Source organism: Orcinus orca, chromosome 21, assembly GCF_937001465.1.
Source record: "Orcinus orca chromosome 21, mOrcOrc1.1, whole genome shotgun sequence".
NCBI lineage: Eukaryota > Metazoa > Chordata > Mammalia > Artiodactyla > Delphinidae > Orcinus > Orcinus orca.
The window spans coordinates 6615524-6625618 of record NC_064579.1 but is presented as its reverse complement, the minus strand read 5'-3'; positions in this window follow the sequence as shown (position 1 = coordinate 6625618).

Here is a 10095-nt window from a genome sequence, read left to right as displayed (position 1 = left end):
TTTGAAACACTGCGAGGATTACCAAAATGTGACACACGGATACGAAGCGAGCAGATGCTGTTGGGAAAACGGGGGGATGGATTTGTTCGAAGCAGGGTTGCCACAAACCTTCAATTTGTAACAAACCCCAAATCTGTGAAGTGCAGTACAGTGGAAGCAAATGGTCAAGAGTGTGGAGCAGACCAGCGCTCGGTGGAGAAGACGAGGAATCGTGCTCGTAGGTGTGAGGGGGGGTCCGTGGAGGGCAGAGCCTGCAGAAATGAGGGGTGAGGGTATTCCCCAGCGAGAGCCAGCAGGCAAGGAAGAGCATGAGGTCATCCTCCTCCACCACTGATTGCTCCTGGAAGGGCATCCCTAACACCCACTAGATGCACAAACTCCCCAAAACATGCGTCAACCCTCCAGCGTGCAGCTCCTGCTGTATTTGCAAAGGCTGAAATGCAGGACTATTCTCCAGGCTCCCAAGGAAAAATGCCCATGGCCTTGTGTAACATCCGGGTGCAATGAGACGTCAGGCAGTCCAAGGGACTCAGCTTTTCCTGATTCCTATGGGTATCACCATTCACCCTCCATCGTTGTCCCTAAGAGAAGGGATTCCCAGCTAACAGCCAGGACCCCCTTCTCGGGTGGAAAGGCAGGGCTTCCTGGATTAATGGACGCAGACAATCCCAGGAACCTCCTTCCCGTCGGATACCATATCACAGGTACAGGGGCTGTCTCCTCCCCGCATTGATGATTGAATTTGTGCCTGAATGAGTGAACCAAGGGAATAAACAAATGAGCACAGAATGGCCGCGTCCTTCCTTGAGAGTGAGGGACTTTGCAGAAGGTGACCTGGGGCAGCCCCGACAGAACAGGTGGGCTTGAAGTTGCTCAGAGAGGTGAGCTTTCATCATCAATGATTTCACCGAAAACTTGCCCCAAAGATTCTTCCTCTCAACCTTCCCTCACACAAACCCCTTTTGAAGGAGCAAAAGCAAAGAACCCCACATATTCTGAGGCCTCCAAGCATGGTTCCAGTACAGCCACACAGCAAAGGGCGGGTCCTGAGAAACACAGAGCAGGTCCTTCCTGAAGTTCATTTGCTTCCTTTCGTGTGCAGAGAGTGATGATTGGTTTCTACTTTGAAAGGAGTAGTTACAGAAGAACCGAGGAAGGTCAGGCCTGGTCTGACCTTCCCCATGTAGGGAGAGCAGAAGCTGGGTAGCTTTCTGGTGGGAGCTGCCTTGTTGCGGTGGTCAGGGCCACGGTGAGTGCAGCTCCTTGGGAAGGCCATGCCGATGATCGGCCTGGGCTCCCCTCTCTCTCTCTCCTTCTCTCTCTCTCCGCCTGGCCATGCAGCAGAGGTCCCTGTACACCAGGGAAGGAGCCCAGCTCAGCTACCCCATTAGGCGTCAGGACAGGACAGGACAGGCGTCAGGCTGGCCTCCCCTGTCCCTGGCTCTGCAGGCAGGCATGAGGCCGGGCCACACTTCTGTCTGGCCTGCCCATCCTTTGCAGAAAAAGGGCAGCAGAAAGAGCCCGGAAGTGATCTTGAGAGGACAAGGTAAGAAACAGTGCTCCCCAGGCTGGTGGTCTACCAAGGCATCCCGACCTTGGATATAAACTAACCAGAGAAATAAATGTATCCTCAGCTCCAACCTGGAGGCCCCTCATCCCTGCTGTGCTCTGACCCAATCAGCTGCCTCTGCAAGGATGATTCCTTGGGATGAGGGTCCCAGCCTCAGGAGTCACACGCAGCAAAGCCAGGTGGGTCCTCAGAGGCTGTCGTCTGCAGGTGGTCTGGGCCCTGGGCTCGTGAGTGCCTCCCTGAGGCAGGAGAGGGCAGCCCAGTGAGCGGGCCACGTGGCCGCCAGACGGCTCTCTTTATTCATCTTAATGTGGGGACAACTATGATGCCATTTTTTATGTTTCAACAAAACAGAAAAAGTCTGGACTTCCATGGGGATCCAGTGGTTAAGACTCCGCACTTCCAATGCAGAAGGTGCAGGTTCCATCCCTAGTCCGGGAACTGAGATGCCACACGCAGCGCGGTGCAGCCGGAAAAAAAAAAAAAAGTAAAACTGAGTTACAAAGTATTTACAAAACAAACAAGAAAACAGAAAAACTTTGAAAAGCACTGTTCCTCTAGCCCAACCATTTGCACCTGTAGATACAAGTTTTAGGAACCCTTGTGCTCGGCCCCTGATCACCCAGCCAGTGTGGACCAGCTGGTCAATCAAAGGGTGAGGTCTGGGGACAGATGGGGCCATCTTGGGAGAGGAAACTCTCGTAAAGGATGGGAGCCCAGGAAACGCACAGAGTAGCAGAGAGCCAGGCTCCAGGCTGAGACGTGGGTCATCTGGACCCCTGGGCTTGCCCCTCCCAGCCTCCACTCTGCCAGCGCCTCCCGCACTGCCTCTGCCCACACAGGGAGCACAGTCAAGTTCACCATCCCTTGAGTCAGGGAGCAGCCCTGCTAGCAGTCTCTGCCAAACACACAACACCAGCAGGCAGTTACCCTAGGTGCGGTGCTAAATGTTTCTGGAAAGAGAAGGAAATGATAACGGCTTTCTCCTGACCAGGAACTCAGCTGCTGGGAGCCCCAGCGAGCCGAATTCTAATGGGCAAGCAAATTATTTTCTCTTCTACGGGAGCATAATTTTCTATCTGTTTCCTTCTTTTGACATGGACGGTAGCAGATAAAGACAGAGGGCAAGGGAGAAACAGGGGAGGAGGGGAGACGAGAATCACTTCGACTTTTAATGGAGGCCCATTTTGGTAAAGTAGCCCAGCATCCCCTGGGCCTGGAGCATTAAACAGTGTCACTCAGGTCTGAAAGCAGAGTCGTCCAGTTTGCAGACACCTGTCATAATTAAACTAATGGCTCTGAAAACGTGCCTTGATATTAAATCTATCTTCCCCTGAGGAGCAGAGCTGATTAAAACCACCGTTTGACAGTTAATGATGAACCTCTTGCTTGCCAAGCTCTGTGATGGGAACTGGACAGTTCAGACTGTCTGTCCCCCTCGCCTTCCTCCATCACGGACCTGCCGTCCCCTCTGTCTCCCTCCATCTGACGCCGGCACAATTCCTATGCCTTTCCCAGCCGGTCTCTCGCAGAACCTGGGTTCCCTCTGCACCCTCAGCTCTCACAGCTCCCAAGCTGCTAAGGAGAGGATGGGCATCCTTGGCAGAGAAGGACCATCAAGCTGACACCAAGTTCTTTGGTCCCCAGGAAGCATCACTGACCCAGCAAATTGTCTACAGCCGGAGCAGAGGGTAGAGGCCCTGACCAGCCTTTCTGCATCTTCTCTGGAAGACTGAATTTCCAACCCCAGCTGGGAGAGAGGCTCGACTCTGCCCAGCAGGGAAATCAAAGAAACTCTTAAGTTACAAGCCTGCTGAATTTACTATGTTCTCTCCAATCAGGTACCACGGCTGCTGTTCAGAAAGGCCTACAAATAGAACTGTCCTTTGGGAAAACAACATCCATTCAGCTGATTATTAGGAAATCTGAAGATGCTCACTATTTATACACAGTTATGCTCACCAGGGAGAGGCCAGGTACCGGACTCCTCAGAGCGAGAAGCTGGGAGACAAAGAAATTCCATCCTCTGCTGCAGCTTCGCCTCCAAAACGAGGGGTCTTGAAGTTGCCTTGAAGGGCTCTTCTGCACCTGATGGTCCAGAATTTTGTCCCAAAAGGAGGCTGTCCTTCTTTCTTGATTAGGAGGCTTCCATATTTGAGATGATTTCTCACCCCAGAGGGCAGTCAGTTTATAGCATCCTTTCAACACAGGATGGAGATTCCAAAGAACCCCTGGTTGACCTCAGATTTCCTTCTTTCTGCTGCCCTAGACCTTAATGACCAAGTAGAAATCAGCAAGACACAACGTGTGGAAAAACAAGATGCCGTATCTCCCTGCCATCTCCTGACATGACATTCTATATCCCTTCAGAAGTAACTCAGGTTCCCTCATCCTTGGTCCCTCTGCATTGCAATTAAAACTCGCGTCTACCTTCTGACGTCCTCTGTCCTCAAGCCCAGTGCTTCCCTGCCTGGTGCCCTGCAGGCACTCGCTGCATCCCTGGGTCTCCTGAGATCCCAAGCGTGGCTGGAGAAATATCCAGGAAGGCACAGAGTTCCATCCCTTCCAGTCCACTCTGTGCAAAATGGTAGCAATCCTTCCAAGCAACAACTCCTGACTAAGCCAGCAGCAGTGATGAGCTATGTAATTGTACCAAGTTGTGGGCCTTCCAATTATCTGTGCGTTGCACGTTGGTCCCTGCGGATGGCTTGCCTGTCTGATTGACTGACACAGCATTTTATTCTTCTCAGAGCATTTCCTTTGATTCTTACACCGCCCCTGGCAGCTAAGTACTTCCCCATTTACAAATGAGTTAAATGTCTTCTTCAGAGTCACCAGACTAGTGGGTGGTACAGCTGGGCCTGAAGCCCACAAGGCTGAACCCCTGCCGAGGGCCACTGTCAGATCACCGAGGCTCCCAGTGACCTCTGGGGCTGGGTTCCAAATGCTTTATTAGGAATTCATAGTATTAAAGTATTTCCTCTGATCTCTGAAGTGCAAGTTTCCTTTCACACGATTTTTCCACCACAGATCTCTCTGTCAGAGACTTCACGCTTTCCAGTTTGTTTCTCTGTGAATTTGCTTGCTGGGCTCTTTCAATTCCCATTTTTCTCCATCCTCTTTAGGTGGAGTTTGGGGGTATTATTAAGGATTTTATTTTCTTCTTCTTTACCTGCTTCCTGACTATTTTCTGCTTCTATAAAAATTCTTGATGGATTGAGGTAAATGCTGGTGAAAGAGATCAGCCAGAGAGAGCAATGGAGATGGGGGCGGGTAGGCGGAGAAGCTGGAAAACACAGGCAAAGATCATGAGAGAGAGAGAGAGAGAGAGAGGAGAGTAGATATTCAGAAAGAAAGAAAATTAAGCCAAAGAGATAGAATCAGAAAGACGAGAGACTGGATGACACAAAGATAGACAAAGATGGGAAAATTAGGAAAAAAACTCTCTGTCTGTCTTCCACCAAACACCCTGAGGTCAGACATCCGTGTGCGTGCAGCCACACACACACGCGCACGCACACACACGCACACATGCACAGGCTGTCACATTTTAGAACACCATTAGGAAAGTGACACCCAGCTGAAGGAGTCCCCTGTCCAGTGACCCCGGCTGACACTCCTGTCTGACCCCTCCCCTCCGAAGGCCGATCCTCTCCGTCTTAAGTGCCAGAACCTCTGTCTCTCAAATCCAAGTAGGGCCTCTAATTGTGCCAAGGAGCAATGCCACGCTGCCCGGGCAGCCTGGTGTCTCTCACTATCATTAGCTTTCTTCCCAGGCTCTGAAGGCTTCCGCTGCCCCAACAGTAATTACCAAGAGATTAGGCAGGCATTAAGCACTCCTTAATTTGACACATTGCAATGATCTCCATTCAGCCTTTCTGCTCGAATAACTTTCAACAAATATTTCGGAGGCTACCAAAATAAACAGAAGTACTGTGTTTGCACAGCTGAGGCCCTCGTTCTGCTTCTCTAAATGCCACCAATGCCAGGTAGGGGGTGGGAAGGAGGCCGTGAGGGGGTGGGCAGGGGGAAGGAGGGGAGGCGGTACCACCTCCAGGGCCCTAGGAGAGCCTGAAAACCCAAGTCCGTCAGTAGAAAGATATCAGTAGAAAACTAACATATGGCCCGCTACCACTGATTGCAATTTAATAGGGCCCATTATTTAAGCAAGTAGTTAGACAAGGACCTAGTAAAGAAACATCAGTATTTTTATAAAAACCACCACATTAGGAAAAAATAATAATTACAGTGAAGGGAGTTATGTTGTTGTTACTGGGGTGTTTTGGCGGGTTATTAGCTTAGATATTATTCATTAAGTAATGTAATGGGAAAACCACTGTTAATATGGCCATAAATCCCACTGGGACCCATCACAGGTGAGATAAGATCACTTGGTAATTACAGTGCATTAGAAGTTCAATATTCCCCCTCATGCAATTATTTTATTTCCTCTGTTCACACTTGCACCCTTCTCTTAACTAACCTGAGTTAGGGGAAGCTGGAAAGACAGAGGAGAATGACATGGGGACATGAGGGGCACGGCAGCCAGGAGCTCTTTAGACGAGATACGAGAGAGAGAAAATGGATCCGTGAAAGGGAGAGATGAGCTTAACCCAAAAATAAGTGAAAGTCAGAATGGCCAGAAACTGAGTCATGTATATAAATGTTTCTGGGGGTGGGTTAATGAAGTCCAAGAACAAAATGATGAAATAATTAGGATCTTCCACCATAGAAAGATGAGAAAGTTTCCTCTAGAGCCAGGCACTGGAAACCAAGTCATCGTAACTGGACATCTTCCAGCCCCAAGAGAGTTGCCTCCACCCCCGCAGCCGTCACCAGCCGTGGCTTTCTTCTTGGTGTGGTCCAGGAGATCTCGGCCGATCATCTGTGTCCAGGAAGCCACCATGGCCAGATGGAGTTCCTGCCTCCATGCCAGGAGTTTGGCTGCTATAGAAGGAGAATCGTGACTCAGGGTGGCCGGGGTCTTTCTTTCTACCAGGATGGACATCAGCATTAAACTTCTTTCCAGATGAAGAGGGGAACCAGTTGGATGGATAGAGAAGGAGGTTCCCATTTGTAACTGTAATGTGTCATCTCAGCTCTCACACACACATGCCTCTTCTCCAGCCCTCTCTCAACCAGCAATGATGCTTATTGAACACTTAACTACTGCTAAAGCACGGAGAGTAATACAGTCCATCTGGGACCGGCAAACTATGGCCTGCAGGCCAAATCCAGCTCAGAGCCAGTTTTTAAAAATTAAGTTGTAATGGGACACAGTCACACCCATCAGTTTATGTGTGGTCCCGGCTCTTTCACGCTATAAGGACAGAATTTAGTGCTGCAACAGAGATCATATGGCCCGAAAAGCCTAAGCTATTTGCTATCTTGCCCTTTACAGAAAATGCTCGCTGATAGATGGATGAATAAGTGAATGAATGAAGGGACAGATCCTACATTTAGATGGATTCATAACTGTGGAGATGATTGGACCAAATAGTGCCTGTGTACTCAGGTTGCGCCAGAAGTATCTATTCCTGGAACAACAATGATAATAAAATTGTTAAAGATGGCTAAGTATTTACTCAAGTGTAGTGGCACGTTTCATTTTTATCATTTGTTTTAATTTTGAATGTTTTAACTTTATACTCTGAAGTGGGCACTCTTGTTGTCCCCATTTCATAGCTGAGGATCGTTAAAGAAGGAAGGTCATGTAGCTGGCATGCAGATTTTTTTTTGAAGTAGAGTTGATTTACAATATTGTGTTAGTTTCAGGTGTACAGCAAGGTGATTCGGTTATATATATATATATATATAGGGGAGGTTGTTAGGGGCGGGCCGGGAAGCAACTCCAGTCACTTGTGTCCACACCCTGCTGGGCTGTCCATAACCACTAGGGAGGCTGGAGCAATGAACAGGCTAAGCGTGTCCCCGAGGAAGGGGAGGGTATAGATGTTGCTGAGTACAAACCTTCTCTCCTACCATCAGAGCCAGGATACTGATCGGTTCCAACAAATGGGCCATCAACCAGCACCAATATCTACCCATCAGTTCCTAATAATGGCTACCTTCTCCGTGCAAGGCTCTCTGTTGAGAGATAAAGACCAATGAGTTACACTCTTCCCTTTCAGTGATCTAGTGAAGACACGCAAAAACAGTTAACCACAGTCTGCAGCGGGGTGCATTAAATGTTCTAAGAGGTGTCTACATAGAGTAGGAGCGCGAAAGGCAGAGTTCCTTCTGGTGAGAGGAATCTGAAAAGGTTTCAGGGCAGAGACTCAGCTAATGAATGGGAATTTAACAGGCAAATAAAGCACGGGGGAGAGCTTGTCAAGGAGAGAACAGCAGGAAGAAACGCACAAAAGCATGGGAGTGCTTGCGTGTTCAGGGCCAACCAACTGGCTTAACGTGACTTCACAGCAGGGTGTCCGAGTCACATGGTGGGGACATAAATTTGGGCCAGATCTTGCTGAATCGCGAATGCCACGGTGGAGAACTTTGACCTATTCTGCCTGCAATGGAGAATGAAGGAGGGTGACATCATGCAATTCTGAGGCGGGTGGTGATCAGATGGCAAGTGGAAAGGCTGAAGGGTAGGAAGATGAGGTAGGTATTGGAACGGTTCTCACGACTGCTGGGGATGGTCTAGCCCAAGGCAGTGCACATCAGCGTGTGCCCTTGTGCAGCCCTTGTGCAGATTTCCAACATGTAATCAAATCAACTACAGTCAGTGGCAACTTTCACTTACAGTTGGTTTGGAAGACACTATGTCAATATATCCACATCTTCAGAACCGGCATTAAACCCATGGTTTACTAACTTTGAAAATGGTACCACCATTGCCCATGCATAGGAACATTCCATGAGACCCTCACCTGGGAATAATTTCCCCTCAAAATCTGCTTACCTGCCACATCTACTCATTATTTCCGGTCCCACTCGTTGTCTCTCAGTGGTCCCAGTGGGGTTCATAAAAGCCCCTTCTATTCTGTGTCCAAGGGTAGAAGTGCTGGCAGCTCTTTTTAAAATCCCTTGGGTAGCCAAGATTCTCCATGAACCTCTTGTACCTAGAGACCACCTAGGGCTTCTCTACCTTCCCCAGACCTCAAAGGCACGGGTACCCAGAAAGGAGGGTCACGTTAAATTTCCAGCCAAGCATCCGGACTCCACTCTCTGCCCTGCTCCCTCCAGCCTCCATCCTTCACGGGGGAGCCCGGATGGTGGTGCAGTAGGACACACAGCACTTACTTTAGTCTCCCTGCACACGTCCCAAACTGTATTCCTATCCCACCCCTGACATATGAATCTTCCCTCAATCCCCAGGGCTTGGCAGAGAACTTCAGTGACCCAGCTATGGCTCTGCTCTGCGTTTGTTTTAGACTATTGGCCCTACAGCAAGACGGGTGAGCAGGTTGGACCAGCCTTCTCCTATGGTCGAGGAGTAGAAGGGAAGAGAGATGGCAGCTTGGCCACAGTTTGAATGAGCCTGGTGCCAGACATAGCAGGTGAGAGAGCTGAAGAATTTTGTTGAGAGAGTTAGAAAATAGTGATCCAGAGACCATTCAAGGGAAAGGAATGAAATAGCTACCTTTTAAGAACCAGAGGAGGCACAATACAGAAGTGGTAGGTGACTTTAGAAATGAATTATATTGTTTAGGGAGATAATAAGAGGAAAAAAATCAGGCCAGACCCTCTGTGTGGGTGCAAGAAAGACAGTTCCACAGAAAAACAAACAGACAAACAAAAAACCAAGGAATTCAAGCACACCCACAGCCCAGCTCTGTGTCCTGGAGCAAATTGCTTAACTTCTCTGCAAACTGGGGAAGGGGGTGGAGGTAAGGAAGATGCCTTTGTGAAGAGTTATTGGCAGGATAAGTGATGAAGAAAGCTAAAAGCCAAGCTGGTATCTCTGGTACACGTGTGGGGCTACAGAAAGTCCATCCAGCACCCACAGGCAGACAGATTTCAGCCCTAGAGAAGGAAGACCTTTCCGACTACCAAACAACGCGATGGAATATTTCTTGAGTTAGTGAGTTCCGTGTCACTGAAGGTGACCGTCGAATCCCAGGGTAGCCACATTCAGGGGATGTTGGTGTAGGAACGCCTGCATTGAATAGCAAAATTGGGGCTAAATCCCTCCTCCCTGCCCTGAGAGCCTGTGATTTCCCGATTTTTGCTTCCACTCAGGGGGCGCACAGGAGCCCAGACAGAGAAACAGCCACTCATCGGGATTGGCACTGAGACTCTGACTAACCAAAAGACGAAACACCATGGTCATGGCCCCCCATTGTCAAACCCACCCTTTGCTTACATTCACTTCCACCCAATGGTTCTGTTCATGAGGGGAGGGGGAGGGTTAATCGCTCAGGGTGTGTTCCTCCAGCTCTGAGAGTGGGAAGCCTTGATGTAAGCCTGCCCCACGGGCTGCCAGAAGAGCCTCTGCCCTTAAATAGTAATGAGATCTATCGGTCTCCTTAACAAATGCATCTTCCCTGAGCGCTAAGTAAACCATCTCCATTTACAGT